We start from the raw sequence: 15,732 nt of genomic DNA, 5'->3' as shown, positions 1-15,732 counted from the left end.
TGTGAAAGACATATCAAAAAGGCAGACTAGAAAGGCAAAAATGGAGTCCTTTAAATTGAACAAATGTGACCATTTGAAAATCTTACTCTCCTGTCCTTCTTTTCCTCGTTAACTGTTGCCCAGTGCAAACGCCTCCTAGTGCTCCTTCCATCCACTGGAAAGCTGGCCATCAGGATGAGCAGGACCTCAACTGATCCACAACCAAGTGTAAATACACAGGAAATGTTTGCTTTTTAAATAGGATAAATTAATAGCTGTTTTATAGCCAAACAAAGTAGAAACACAGAGAAGGGCTTAAACTGTACATGAATTTTGGAGGTGAAATCCCAGACTTCAGAATAATGCAGGGTTTGCTACTAATGGCCTCTAGGTGGGGGTTGAGGGTGGGGACCAACCTTTGGAGGGCTTAGAAGCGTTGCCAGATTTAGCAAATAAAAATGCAGGGCACTCTGTTCAATCTGAATCTCAAACAATAATTTGTGCACAGAAGCATGGGCTCCCGTCACACAGCAGAGAGTGGCACAGTCGAGCCCCCCAAGGCCAGATCTGTCTGGCTCTTCACCATAACAGTACGTATACAGTCAGGCCACAAGGCTGACCCTGGTGAGCTCCAGATGACCTCAGGAATTCCGAGAATACTCTAGAAGCATCAAAGGGCATCCGCCTAGGCTCTCCACTTATGTGGATTTTGTTTGTTCCTTGGTTTTTTTGTTTGACAATCTTTGCATGCTTGAGTTTAGAAGTCAGGCCCTGGGCAAGCACCTTGAAAACACAGAGCATCATCTTCTTGGTCTTGGGTCCTCCATACCTCTATTTAAATACCCATCACCACCACCTGTCTCCCCACAGGTCTGTCCTGACTCCTCCCTCTTTTGAAGCCTTTTGGATCTCCAGTCTAACCCTGACCAGTGCCATGGCACAGGATTTGAGGAAACCAAGAAAATACAAACCAAAGTGTGTATGTCTCAAGTCACATGAATTAGGGAGGAAGGGCCCAATCGGGAAAGGGGAGCAGAGGGGTTGTGGTAAATGGTGACCCATTCTGTAAGTCCTTTGCCTTCTCTGCTCCTAACTCCCTCGTGTAAAACTGGGCCCACCGAGCAAGCTGCCTTCTGACACTATTCCTCCAGGCACTGCCTTTCCTGCTTCCGAGACTTCCCCACCCCTGAGGAACTGTGCCCTGGGCACTCGGTTACAGTCAGGAGACCTTTCCCTGAGCCCTTTTGTGCCAAGCGTGCTGGGTCATGGACCTCAGCAGTGGAGGAGGTGACCTTAGCCCAGCTGACTGCCCTGCAGCATCCCGGACATCAGAGCAGCACAGCCCAGGACCTCCCGGCACCGGTGAGGCAGAGTGACCTGGTCATGGCTGAGTGTGTATGCCAAGGTGTGTGTCAGCATCCTGGTCCCCACCCCACCCTGGGGGGCTGTGGACGGCCTTACTGACCACAACGCACTATGTCAGTGACAAGTAAACAGGATGGATTGATTGCTGACTCCATAAACAGATAGATGTCAGTCACCATCTAAACAGGAAAGAAAACACAGAACCCATGCGGGGAGAGGGGCCTTTGCTATTCTCCGTGATGCAGGAGAGAAGGGGGAGGAGACGGAGAGAGAAAAACAGATGAACACAAGAGTGGAGAAGAGTCAGACCCAATAGCACGGGAAGCACCAAACCCAAGGTTGTCCACACGGCAGCTCTGTCCCCACCAAGGTACCCTACTTGCCAGGCTCCCCTGCCTTAGGCCAGTCTTCCCACATCTGCCTTCCCACCCTCCTCCCTTGGAGGCATCGCCACCCTCCTTCAGGCCCTGCTCAGCCTACAGCTCGTCCTACAAATCCTCAAGAATAAACCACCCCCAGGGCTCCCCCTCTTTTGCACAGAAAAGTTCCAAAGCATGTCTCCAGTCAGATGTATTCCAAGAGACTCAACTTCTCTCCTTTTGGGCCACTCCTAAGTCTCATATTGTAGGATATAAGACTCTTTGCCATTTTCAAATAGAAACACTGAGCCCTTTGTGGGTCCACCCAGGGCCACCCCTAAATGAGGAACAAATTGAGCCTCCTGCAACTCAGGCTTTCAACTCCTACCATCTTTCCTGGTCTGCTTATTGCTGACCTTTCTTGGTCTGCCCCCCGCCCCCCCTGCGCTGGGTCTTGCTAGCAATGTGGCTTTGATGGAAGCAGGGAGGGGGGTTGGCTGAGGTAGGGGGTGGTTAGGGCTGCCAACTTCCTGGGAGGAGCACTTACCCATGAAACAGACCATCCTCTGAGTCACTGGGACGACTGAGAGATCCTGGAGGTTGGGAGAGGCTGACTCATCGTTGTCTCTATTTCGTTGGGGAAGAAAAAGGCCTCACACATAGGAGAATGGCCAGTTCATCGTCATTTCAGACAGAATTGAAAACTGTAATGGAGCCATGCAGAAAGATGGAGCAGGCCTCAAGAAGGTCCTAGAAGACGTGACATGGGGAGAGAAAAGAGAATCTGGGGTCCTTTCAAAACACCCTGGGCAGGAAAATTCAATATTCAAATTTAGACTAAAAGAAAAGTACACTTGAGGGGCTCCTGGGTGGCTCAGTTGGTTAAGCATTTGCCTTCAGCTCAGGTCATGATCCCAGGGTCCTGGGTTTGAGCCCCCCTCATTAGGCTCCCCGCTCAGCAGGGAGTCTGCTTCCCCCTCTGCCCCTCCCCCTGCTCATTCTCTCTTGCTCCCTTGCTCCATCGTGCTCACTCTCAAATAAATAAATAAAATCTAAAAAAAAAAAAGTACACTTGAAAGATGTTGTTTGTCTTGCGAAATAATCATTCATTAGCCCAGAGTTCCTTTAAAGGGCATTCCATCCTTGGCAGTTTCCAGGGTTTGCTTGCGGATCTGTCAGGGAGCTCACAGCCCTGGGACCTCCTGCCATTCCTCACCTGCAAGTTGCAGACCGTCCCCAGTTGCTCTGGGCTCCTTCATGCTAGTTCAGAGCTTCTCAAACCCTCAGAATTACCTGCAGAGCTTGTGAAAAACTTAGTGGGTGGGCCCCACCCCCAGTGTTTCTGATTCAGTAGGGTTGGGGTGGTGCCCGCTTATTTGCATTTTAACAGGCTCCCAGGTGATGCTCGTGCTGCTAGTCCCGGAAGCACACTTTGAGAATCACAGGTAGGTGAGGCCCACCTGCCTGTGCTCACTGCCAGGGGAACATCACTCAACCTGGTTGCTGGTCTCCTCTTAGGTCAGGGCCAGAGGGCTCCTCAGGGCACTCTGCCTTGTGGGGTGCAGACCCTTCACACTTCCTGAGGGACGGTGTTGCCTTTCCCACCGCTGCCGTGACTTGTTCACAAGTTCTCTTCTTTGTCCCCAAACCTCCAACAGCCCCTCATGTGCCCAGCTCAGCTCAGGAAGCAGGCTCCATTGCCCTCCCACCACCAAATCTTCAGACCCCCACCCCCCAGTCCCTCACCCATGCTCCTCAGAAATGGCAGAGGCATCTGCCCCCACCTAAGGCCATCACACCACCTGTGTCCCTCCTCCTTCTCCTCTCTCCTATGTCTTTCCTCACCCCCTCTCTTATGGGAAGACTAGACCATACCCATAAGCATACAAACATTCTCCAGCATCTCTCATGTTTTAAAAAGCAGGGAGGGACTGGGGGTAAGAGGCTCCTGGGTTGCCCGGTCAAGTGAGCAACCAGCTCTTGGTTTCTCCTCAGGTTATGATCTCAGTATGGTGGGATGGAACCCCACTTCCAGCTCAGCATGAAGTCTGCTTGAGATTCTCTCTCCCTCTCCCTCTGTCCCACCTGCTCATGCCCTCTCAATCTCTCTCTCTCTCTCAAATAAATAAATAAATAAATTTTTAAGAGAGGGGGTGGTGGGCTACTTTAGACCCCCTCTTTTGCCTCTAGCTATCCTCCACATTCCCCACCTAATATTCACAACAAAATTTCTTCAAAGTAACAGGGATAGTTCCCATCACCACTTCCTCCTTCCCAACCCACTTTAGACCGCCTCCCTTTCTTAGCACTCTGCTGGAACCCCAACAACTCCCACGTTGCCACATCCGGGGCCTCACCTCAGTCAGGCTCTCAAAAACAGTCGGGACTGTGGACTGCTGCCTCCTGCTGGGAAGACCTTCAGCTCTTGGCTTCTCTGGCCCCACTTCTCCAGGTGTTGGAGGGCTCTTGTCTTGGAAGTGACCACCTGGCCTGGCCTCCCCTCCCCTCCTCTCTATCTCGCTCTGTCGCTTCAACATGGTGTCTGCTAAATGCGCATCCACAGCGCATGATCACTCACTCCCCTGAGTTTGGATTTTATTCAACTACCTTTGAGCATCTCAAACACAACGCACCCCAAAACAAAACTCTTGATTTACCCTGCCTAGTTTCAGGGGTGAGGGGATACATAAGAGAAAATTTACCATTTTTAAGTGTGCAGTTCAATGGCTTTAGGTACATTCACAGTGCTATACAGCCATCACCACCACTTTAACCACTAATATTACTCCCTCATTCCCTGGTAACCACTATTCTGTTTTTGTCTCTAGGAATTTGATGATGGTAGGTACCTCAAAGAAGTGGAATATTTGTCTTTTTGTGTCTGCCTGCTATTTCATCTCTCAGTTTCTGCCATCACCCAATTGCCCAAGAAAACTCCCCAACAAATAAATTGGAGGTTGGCTGGCTCTAAGAAGGTTTCTGAGGTGTTCTTCCTTTTTTTTTTTTTTTTTCAGGTATTTGTTTTTCTGTTTAAAATTTTTAAATATACAAAATAAAGTAGTTGAGAATGACATAACACCATGTTCCAATGTCTCAGATTTATCATTGTTGACATTTTATGTCAGTTGCTTTGTCATTTTCAAATATGAGAAATAAAGCATTATAATTCAAATTATAATCTCCTTTTAACTCCCACCACCAGAGGCAACAATAGATAAATTAAATATACATCATCTAGTTGATTTTTATAGTGCACACTTAATCTATACCTCATCTGATCTAAGACACCATCAGTTGTAAGATGCACTATTATTTTAAGCCCCACTTAAAAAGAAAAACACTGCCAATTAAACTATGACACAATACTTTCTAATCCTAGATTTTTATTTCTAATCTGTAATTATTTTATTCATCACTTACATATAACACCCAGTGCTCATAACAAGTACCCCTCTTACTACCTATCACCCCATCTAGCCCTTCCCCCACCAACCTCCCCCCATGAACACTCAGTTTGCTCTCTATGCTTAAGAGTCTCTTATGGGGGCACCTGCGTGGCTCAATCCATCATACGTCGGACTCTTGATTTCAGCTCAGTCATGTTCTCAGGATCCTGGGATTCGGCCCTGCCTCCCAGCTGAGCCTGAGTGTGGAGTCCGCTTAAGATTCTCTCTCTCTCTCCCTTTGCCCCTCCCCCCTACTTACACTCTCTCAAAAAAACAAGTCTCTAATGGCTTGTTTCCCTCTCTTTTTTTTCCCTTTCCCTATGTTCATCTATTTTGTTTCTTAAATCTCACATATGAGTGAAATCATATGGTATTTATCTTTCACTTATTTCACTAAGCATCATACACTCTAGATCAATCTACATTATTGCAAATGACAAGATTTCATTCTTTTCAGTGGTTGAGTAATATTCCATTATATATATATATATATATATATATATATATATATATATATAATCACATCTTCTTTATCCATTCATCAGTCATTGGACACTTGGGCTCTTTCCAAAATTTGGCTATTGTTGATAAATACTGCTACAAACTTTGGGGCACATTTATTCCTTCAAATATATATTTTTGTATCCTTTGGGTAAATACCTAGTAGTGCAATTGCTGGGTCATAGGATAGCTCTATTTTTAACTTTTTGAGGAACTTCTATCCTGTTCTCCAGAGTGGCTACACCAGTTTACATTCCCACCAATGGCGTAAGAGGGTTCCCCTTTCTCCACAACCTCCCCAATATGTGTTGTTTCCTGTGTTAATTTTAGCCATTCTGACAGGTATGAGATGGTATCTCATTGGGGTTTTGATTTATATTTCCCTGATGATGAGCGATGTTGAGCATTAGATTTTTATTTAATACTTATTTTGACCTCCTTTAGACATCTCTAGACATATATTTTATCATACCACATTTCACTGAACCTAAAATACTGTCAATTTTATTCAGAGACTTTATTTAAAGGCGTCTCAGGGTCAATGAATTATGGCTTATCACTTTTGTGCACAAGTAAGAAGGACATTTCAAGGAACATAAAATTAGTGACGTATTCCTAAAATTTCACTCTTCTGCACTACTTTTTTTAAAAATTAGTGGACTTTTTAACAGTTTTAGGTTTAAAGGAAAAATTGAGCAAAACATAGAGTTTTCATACCCCCCTACATCTTCCGTCTCAATTTCCCCTATTTTGAATATCTTGCATTATTGTGGTACATTTGTTTTCATTGATGAGCCAATATTGATGCATTACTATTAACTAAATCCAATAGTGTATAATAAAGTTCACTCTTGGTGTTGTATATTTTATAGTTTGACAAATGTATAATGACATGTATCCACCATTATACTATCAGAAAAATAGTCTCACTGTCCTAAAATTCCCTGTGTTCCACCTTCCTCTCTCTCCCTGCCACACCCCTGGCAACCGCTGATCTTTTTATAGTCTTTATAGTTTTGCCTTTTCTGGAATGTCATACAGTCAGAATCATACAGTATGTAGCCTTTCAGACTGTCTTTTTTCACTTAACCTAAATGGTTAATTGGTCCTCAAATTGTCTCGAAACATTAAGGATGAGTCTGGTCATACCACCAAATCATGATACTTTCTGGTGAGTTTTTTCTACTTTTTTTTTTTTCTAAGTAGGCTCCATGCCCAACATGGAGCCCAGTGCAAGGCTTGAACTCATGACCCTGAGATGAAGACCTGAGCTGAGGTCAAGAGTTGGACACTAGGGATCCCTGGGTGGTGCAGCGGATTGGCGCCTGCCTTTGGCCCAGGGCGCGATCCTGGAGACCCGGGATCGAGTCCCACATCGGACTCCCGGTGCATGGAGCCTGCTTCTCCCTCTGCCTGTGTCTCTTCCTCTCTCTCTCTCTCTCTCTCTCTCTCTCTCTCTCTCTGTGTGTGTGTGTGTGTGTGTGTGTGACTATCATAAGTAAATAAAAATTAAAAAAAAAAAGAGTTGGACACTTAACCAACTGAGCCACTTAGGTGCCCCTGTATTTTTAATAATTTGAAAATTATTTTCCATTCTAAAATGCAAATGCCCTGAGGTTTTTAGAGGTTGTTTTTATCCTCATATGAATAAGGAGAGAGCATTTGAGGAGGAAAGGTCAGATGTATTCACCTAATCCGGTCCGTCTTACTGAATTAGGTAGAAAAGCCATCTGCCAAAAGGAGAGAGAAGGCTGGGAGAAATGGTTCTAGAAACTTGACATGACAACAACCAATGTTTTTTTGGTGTGTGCTGGGGGTGGGAGATTGCACACAACTGTGTAATGAGTAGCATAAAATAGCCTAAGGATGCCTCATTTCTTTTTCTTCTTCTTCCCTTTTTTTTTTTTTTTTGTTTTGTTATAAAGTACATCCGGGAATGCTCACCCTTGTTAGTATACAGTTCTGCAACTTTTGAGAAACATGTAAGTTGTGTTATCACTACCACAATTGATGTATAAAACAGTTCTATTACCTCCAAAATATTCCCTCATGCCCCTTGATAATTAATCCCTCCCCCTTCTCCAGCCTCTGGAAACCATTGATCTGTTTTTTTGTTGTTGTTGTTCCCACAATTTTGCCTCTTCTGGAATAAATGGAATCATACAGTATGTAGCCTTTTGATTCTGGCTTCTTTAACTTAGCCTAGTGGAAATTCATCTATGTCATGTATATTAGTAGTTTATTCTTTTTATTGCTGAGTAGTATTCCATTATATGGATATACCAGATTTTATTTTTCACTAGTTGAAGGACATAAGGGTCATTTCTTGTTGGTAGATTATGAATAAAACTGCTATAAACATTTGCATATAGATTTATGTGTGGACATAAGTTTTTATTTCACTTGGGTAAATAGTCGGATCACTAGGTCATATGGTAGGGGTGTCATGACATCTCAATAGTAATTTTAACCTACTTTTCCACAGTGACTAATAATGTTGAGCATCTTGTCATGTGCTTTTTTGTCATCTGTATATCTTCTTTTGTGAAATGTCTTTTCAAATCCTTGCCTGTATTTTATTGAATTGTTTGTTTTATCATTGAATTGAGACTTCTTTTTATATTGAAATTTTTAAATAGGAGAAGAGCCTTGAAATGATTCCATCATGTGTTTCCTTAAGCCGTATTTTTCTCTCTGTAGTTTCCATCACATATTTCAAAATGAAGGTAGTCATAGTCTTTCTAATGGCAGCAAATACTCTGCCCTTGAAGTTAATTTTCTCAACCTCTTAAAGTATTTGGTAGCAATGCTTTTTTTTTTTTTTCCATCAGAAGCTCCTGAGAATTGGGCAAGTGGCAGAGCCACGAAAAGGAATGTTTCTGGTAATGTGAAGCAAATACAATAGAAAAATACATAAACACATTTTTCTTTCTTTCTTTCTTTCTTTCTGTCTTTCTGTCTTTCTGTCTTTCTTCCTTCCTTCCTTCCTTTTTTCTCTTAACCTCTTTTTTGCTTCTCAGCCCTTCCAACTGAGTTCATTTTCCTTATATCTAAATCATTTATTGAACAATCATTAGTAAAGTTCAGCTGGCAATAAACTCATAATTTAGACTTTTTTATTTCACCTTTCTTAAAAGATGTTTTAGGGATCCCTGGGTGGCGCAGCGGTTTGGCGCCTGCCTTTGGCCCAGGGCACGATCCTGGAGACCCAGGATCGAATCCCACGTCGGGCTCCCGGTGCATGGAGCCTGCTTCTCCCTCTGCCTGTGTCTTTGCCTCTCTCTCTGTGTGTGTGTGTGTGTGACTATCATAAACAAATAAAAATTTAAAAAAAAATATGTTTTAGCTGGGTATAGAATTATATGGATTCTTTTTGCCCCAACAAAGTGAAAATATCATTTCACTTTCTTCTAACTTCTATTGCCACCTAACTAAAAGTTATATCTTTTTCCCACCCCCTCTGGCTACACTTAAGATTTTTTTCTGTGTCTTTGGTCCTCGGTATCTAGGTATAGATTTCTTATATAGTGTCTGGAATTGAGTTTCTTGAATCTGTGGGTTGATATTCCAATAATTTCAAAAAATTTTCAGCTGTTATCTCTTCAAATATTGCCTCCATTCCTGTCTCTCTATATCTTCAATTTCTGGAATTTTTATTAAATATGTATTAGAACTGGGACACCTGGGTGGCTCAGTGGTTGAGCAACTGCCTTCAGCTCGGGTAGTGATCCTGGAGTTCTGGGATTGAGTCCCACATCAGGCTCCCCGTAGGGAGCCTGCTTCTCCCTCTGCCTATATATCTCTGCCTCTCTCTGTGTGTCTCTCATGAAGAAATAAATAAAATATTTAAAAGATATATATATATGTATATATATATATACGTATGTATATGTATATTAGAACCGCTCACTGTGTGCTCTCAGTCTCTGGCCCTCTGTTTGTATTTTCCTTCTTTTTGCCTTTTGAACTTATTATCTTGTTTTCCAAATAAATGCCCACAACATACATCAAGAGTAATGTACTGGGTAGACTGGCTGCTAATGCCTCCTGTACATCTGATGCCTGTTAGGTAATCCTCCATTGGTTCAGTTAGCATCTATCCATTATTGTATGCAGCCACAATAACATCTTTGAGGAAAATACCACCCTCAGAAAGTGCTTTATAATTTAAAATCAGGGCAACCCAGTTTACTTGGGACATTCCCTACTATCCTTACATAACTAACCATACTCCCTCTTTTACTCTCATAAGTACTCTGTTTTGAAAATTAAACTACATGAACACCTTATTCACTTTAAAAATCATGGCATCTTTGGGTTAGTGGCAGCTACATGTAACATCACAGTGATTGGCTTATTTTAGAAACCTGTGCTTATGATATTAATTTCTTTAGTGCTTTCAGAATTGACAGTACAATTTTGAGGTTTTTAAAGAATATGTGATATTGTCATCCTTCCCTATTTGCCTAAAATCACAGTTTCATTTTTCCCTGATTGAATCACATCATTAGAAATTAAACTGCCTCTGTTCAAAGTCAGCAAAAAGCTTCTGGGAAACTGATTTTCGAAGCTTCAGCAGTAGTTCCTACATGATACATCAGTCACACTAGTCTCTAGCTGTTTTGTTTTTTTTTTCAGATTTTATTTATTTATTCATGAGGGAGAGAGAGAGAGAAGCAGAGACACAAGCAGAGGGAGAAGCAGGCTCCATGCAGGGAGCCCGACGTAGGACTCATTCCGAGGTTTCGAGGATCAGGCCCTGGGCTGGAGGCGGCGCTAAACCGCTGAGCCACCTGGGCTGCCCTCTCTCACTGTTTTTTTTGTTGTTGTTGTTGTTGTTGTTGTTGTTGTTTTCTTTTTTAAGATTTATTTATTTATTTATGATAGACATAGGAGAGAGAGAGAGGCAGAGACACAGGCAGAGAGAAAAGCAGGCTCCATGCCGGGAGCCCGACGTGGCACTAGATCCCGGAACTCCAGGATCATGCCCTGGGCCAAAGAGAGGCGCTAAACCGCTGAGCCACCTAGGGATCCCCCTCACTGTTTTAAAGCATCTTTTGTGGGACACCTGGGTAGCTCAGCGGTTGAGCACCTGCGTTCGGCTCACATCCTGATCCCAGGACCCGGGATCGAGTCCCGCATCAGGCTCCCTGTGAGGAGCCTGTTTCTCCCTCTGTCTGTGTTTCTGCACCTCTCTCTCAGTCTTTGTCTCTCATGAATAAGTAAATAAATCTTAAAAAAATAAAACATCTTTTGTGCAACTTGAGAGGTTTAGGAATTTCTCCTACTTTGAGTTACATTGCATGGTGAGTGATAGGCAAGCTCTTTGGCCACAGTATGGCTTTATCTACTTATAAATATCTTTATTTCATAAAATCCCTGGTTGTTGTTCTGTGAGAAAAAATAGAATTACAGAAATTCCTTCAACATCATGCACAGGCATACTTTGTTTTATTTCACTTCACAGATATTTTGTTTTTTGCAGATTGACAGTTTGTGACAACCCTGAATTGGGCAAGTCTGTCAGTGCCACTTTTCCAACAGCATTTGCTCACTTCATGTCCCTATGTCACCTTTTAATTATTCCTGCAATATTTCAAACATTTTTATTATTATATGTATAATGTAATATAATATGACATGACACGATCAGTTATCACTGATGTTAAACTATTGCTGTTTAGGAACACCCCAAACCATGCCCATATAAGACTGCAAGCTTAATAAATGTTGTATTTTCTCAATGCTCCACCCACCAGCCATTTCCCTCTCTCTCTTCCTCTCCTCAGGCCTCCCTCGTCCCTGAAACACAATAATATTGAAAGTAGGTCAATTCCTAACCCTAAAATGGCCTCTAAGTGCTCAAGTGAAAGGAAGAACAGCATACCTCTCACTTTAAATCAAAAGCAAAAAAATAAAATAATAAAAAATAAAATAATAAATAAATAATAAATAAAAAAAAACACAGAAATGATTAAGCTTTAGTAAGGAAGGCATGTCAAGGGCCAAGGTAGGCTGAAAGTTAGGTCTCTTGGGCCAAAGAGTTAGCCAAGATGTGATTACAAAAGAAAAGTTCCTGAAGGAAATTAAAAGTGCTACTGTAGCGGACACACAAATAATAAGAACGGGAAACAGCCTTGGTGCTGATATGAAGAAAATTTGATTAGTCTGGATAGAAGATCAAAACAGCCACAATATTCCCTGAAGCCAAAGGCTAATCCAGAGCAAGGCCCTAACTCTCTTCAATCCTATGGAAGTTGAGAGAAATGAGGAAGCTGCAGCAGAAAATAATGAAGCTAGCAGAGGTTGGTTTGTGAGGTTTAAGGAAAGAAGCATTGCCATAACATAAAAGCACAAGGTGACATAGCAAATGCAGATGTAGAAGCTGTAGCAAGTTATCCAGAAGACCTAGCTAAGAATGAAGATGCTACACTAAACATCAGATTCTCAGTGTAGATGCAATGGCCCTATATTGGAAGAAGATGCCATGTCAGACTTTCATAGCTAGAGAAGAGAAGTCAATGCTTGGCTTCAAAGTTTGAAAGGATAGGCTGACTCTCTTCTTAGGGGCTAATGTAACTGGTGACTTGAGGTTGAAGCCAATAATCATTACCGTTCCAAAAATCCTAGGGCCCATGAGAATTATATTAAATCTACCCTGCCTGTGCTCTATAAATGGAACATCAAAATCTAGATGATAGCAAATCTGTTTATGACATAGTTTACTGAATATTTTAAGCCCACTGTTTAGAACTACTGCTCAGAGGAAAAAAGGCTCCTTTCAAAATATTGACAACGCACCTGGACACACAAGAGCTCTGAGGAAGATACACAAGATTAATGTCCTTTTCATGCCTGCTCATACAGCATCCTTCTGCAGCCCATAGATCAGGGAGTAATTCTGACTTTCAAGTCTTATTATTTAAGAAATACATTTTGGAGATACCTGGGTGGCTCAGTTAGTTAAGTGTCTCACTCTTGATTTTGACTCAGGTCATGAGATCTCAGAGTCGTGAGATTGAGCCCCATATCAGTCTCTGTGCTTAGCATGGAATCTTCTTAAAATTCTCTCTCAGGATGCCTGGGTGGCTGAGCAGTTGAGCATCAGCCTTTGGCTCAGGGCGTGATCCCGGAATCCTGGGATCAAATCCCGCATCAGGCTTCCTGCATGGAGCCTGCTTCTCCCTCTGCCTATGTCTCTGCCTCTCTGTGTGTGTGTCTCTTGTGAATAAATAAATAAAATCTTAAAGAAAAAAAAATTCTCTCACTCTCCCCACCCTCTGACTCACTCTCTCTCTCTCTCTCTCTCTAAAAAGGGGGGGGGAGGGATCCCTGGGTGGCGCAGCGGTTTGGCGCCTGCCTTTGGCCCAGGGCGCGATCCTGGAGACCCGGGATCGAATCCCACGTCGAGCTCCCAGTGCATGGAGCCTGCTTCTCCCTCTGCCTATGTCTTTGCCTCTCTCTCTCTCTCTCTGTGACTATCATAAATAAATAATAATAATAAAAAAATTTAAAAAGGGGGGGGAGGATACATTTTGTAAGACTATAACCACCATAAAATAGTGATTCCTCTGATGGATCTGGACAAAGTAGATGAAAACATTCTAGAAAGGATTTATCATCCTAGATACCATAAAGAACATTCATGATTCACAGGAAGAGGTCAAAATATGAACATTAATGGAAGTTTGGAAGAAGTTGATGGATGACTTATGGATGATTTTGAGGGATTCAAGACTTCAGTGGAGGAAGTAACTGCAGACCTGGCAGAATTAGAGTGAGAATTAGAAGTAGAAGTAAAACCTGAAGATGTGATTCAATTGCTGCAACCTCATGATAAAACTTTAATGGATAAAGAGTTGCTTCTTATGGATGAGCAAAGAACATGGTTTCTTGAGATGGAAACTACTCCTGCTGAAGATGTTGTGAAGATTGTTGAAATGACAGCAAAGGATTTAGAATATTACATAAACTTAGCTGATACAGGAGCAGCAGGGTTTGAGATGATTAACTCCAATTTTGAAAGAAGTTCTACTGTCTGTGAAATGTATCAAACAGCATCACATGATGTTCATGAAAGGAAGAGTCAATCTAGCAATCTTCAATGTTGTCTTATTTTAAGAAATTGCCTACACTTATCATGGTGATCATAATGTATAAAATTGTCAAATCACTGTGTTGTACACCTGAAACTAATACAGCATTGTATGTCAATTTTACTACAATTTAAAAAAAAAGAAAGAAAATGCCACACCCACCCCAACCTTCGGCAAACACCATCTTGATCACTCAGCAGTCATTAACATCGAGGTAAGACCCTCTACCAGCAAAGATTATGACTTGCTGAAAGCTCAGATGGTAGTTAGCATTTTTTAGCAATAAAATATTTTTTAATTAAGGTATGTACATTTTTTAGACATAATGCTTTTTCACACTTAATGATGAGTGTGCCTGCCAGCAGCTCATGGCTGCCCCTTCTACAGAGAATTGCCCTCAATTGATGGGAGCCATTTCATCTGGAAGATTTGCAACCACCCCCACCCCCATCCCCCGCCGCAGCCCCCCCCCACTCCTAACAGCTGTCTGTAGTCAATTATTGATTGAGTAGGAATACAAAAGTTCAGCCCCCTTGCCTCAGAGTGGGACCAATCCTCTGCCCATTCATATTCCAGAGCTCCCCATGGATCAGGCCTGGATGGATTCCAGCAGAGACCGCATCCTTGCTTAGCTCCTTCCCCTACCTTACCCATCTACTCTCAGCTCCCTTATTCTGAGAGCCCTCTCTCAATAAGTCACATACACAAGAATCCCCATCTTAGTCTCTACTTATAGGAAACATGACATGTGATTGTCATATAACTACAAACGATAATATTAGAAAAGAAGAAAGGTTGAAAATTATTGAACTTATCAATCAACATTAAACATGAGGGGAAAAATTACAGAATAAATCTGGAAAAAAAACAGAAGAAGTGAAATAATAAAATTTGGGAATTAAGGACATGTATATATACATGTATGTGTATACATATATATGTGTGTGTGTCCTATATATTATAAGAATATATTAGGGGCAACCCGGGTGGCTCAGTGGTTTAGCACCACTTTCAGCCCAGAGCATGATCCTGTAGACCCGGGATCCAGTCCCATGTCGGGTTCCCTGCATGGGGCCTGCTTCTCCCTCTGCCTGTGTCTCTGCCTCTCTTTCTGTGTCTCTCATGAATAAATAAAATATTTTTTTAAAAAAAGGAATATATTATATATAAAAAGAATACACGTAATATATAAGAAAACACAACCTAACAATATTAAAAATGGAAAGATGCATAATGATAGAAAATACACGGGGATCCCTAGGTGGCTCAGCAGTTTAGCACCTGCCTTTGACCCAGGGCGCAATCCTGGAGACCGGGGATGGAGTCCCGAGTCCGCTCCCTGCATGGGGCCTGTTTCTCCCTCTGCCTGTGTCTCTGCCTCTCTCTCTCTCTCTCTCTCTCATGAATAAATAAATAAAATCTTTATAAAAAAAAAAAGAAAATACAGGAATTTGAACTGTTAACAACCATAAACTACGGAGTTTTTGCTACTAAACTTAAAAACGGATGAAATGCGTAACATCCTAGAAAATATATCTATCCAAAACTGACTAAGAATAAATAGAAAAGATAAACAATTCCATAACCATTTGAAAAACTTAATCAAATGCTTAAAAAACCTACCCATTTAGAATGGGGCTTGGGTGGTTTTATAGGTAGTTTCTTCAAAGCATTCAAGGAATAGATCATTCCAAACTCACTCAAACTGTTCCAGAAAATAAAAAAGAATATGTTCCAAATCATTTTATGAGGTTAGAAAAACCTTTTGGGTTTGATACCTAAACCAAACAAGAATAAAATGAGAAAGAAATATCACAAACCAATATCACTTATAAGCATAGATGTAAAAATTCAAAACAAAATTCTACAAACTATGTACAATAATGTATTTAAAGCAACAACACATTATACCCTCATTAGATTTATTGCCAGAATTCAGGAATAGTTCAACATTAGAATATGTTATTCACCTCATTATCAAATTGC

The sequence above is a fragment of the Nyctereutes procyonoides genome, unplaced genomic scaffold (assembly GCF_905146905.1).
Source record: "Nyctereutes procyonoides isolate TBG_1078 unplaced genomic scaffold, NYPRO_anot_genome, whole genome shotgun sequence".
Lineage (NCBI taxonomy): Eukaryota > Metazoa > Chordata > Mammalia > Carnivora > Canidae > Nyctereutes > Nyctereutes procyonoides.
Note: the sequence above shows the minus strand (reverse complement) of the source record.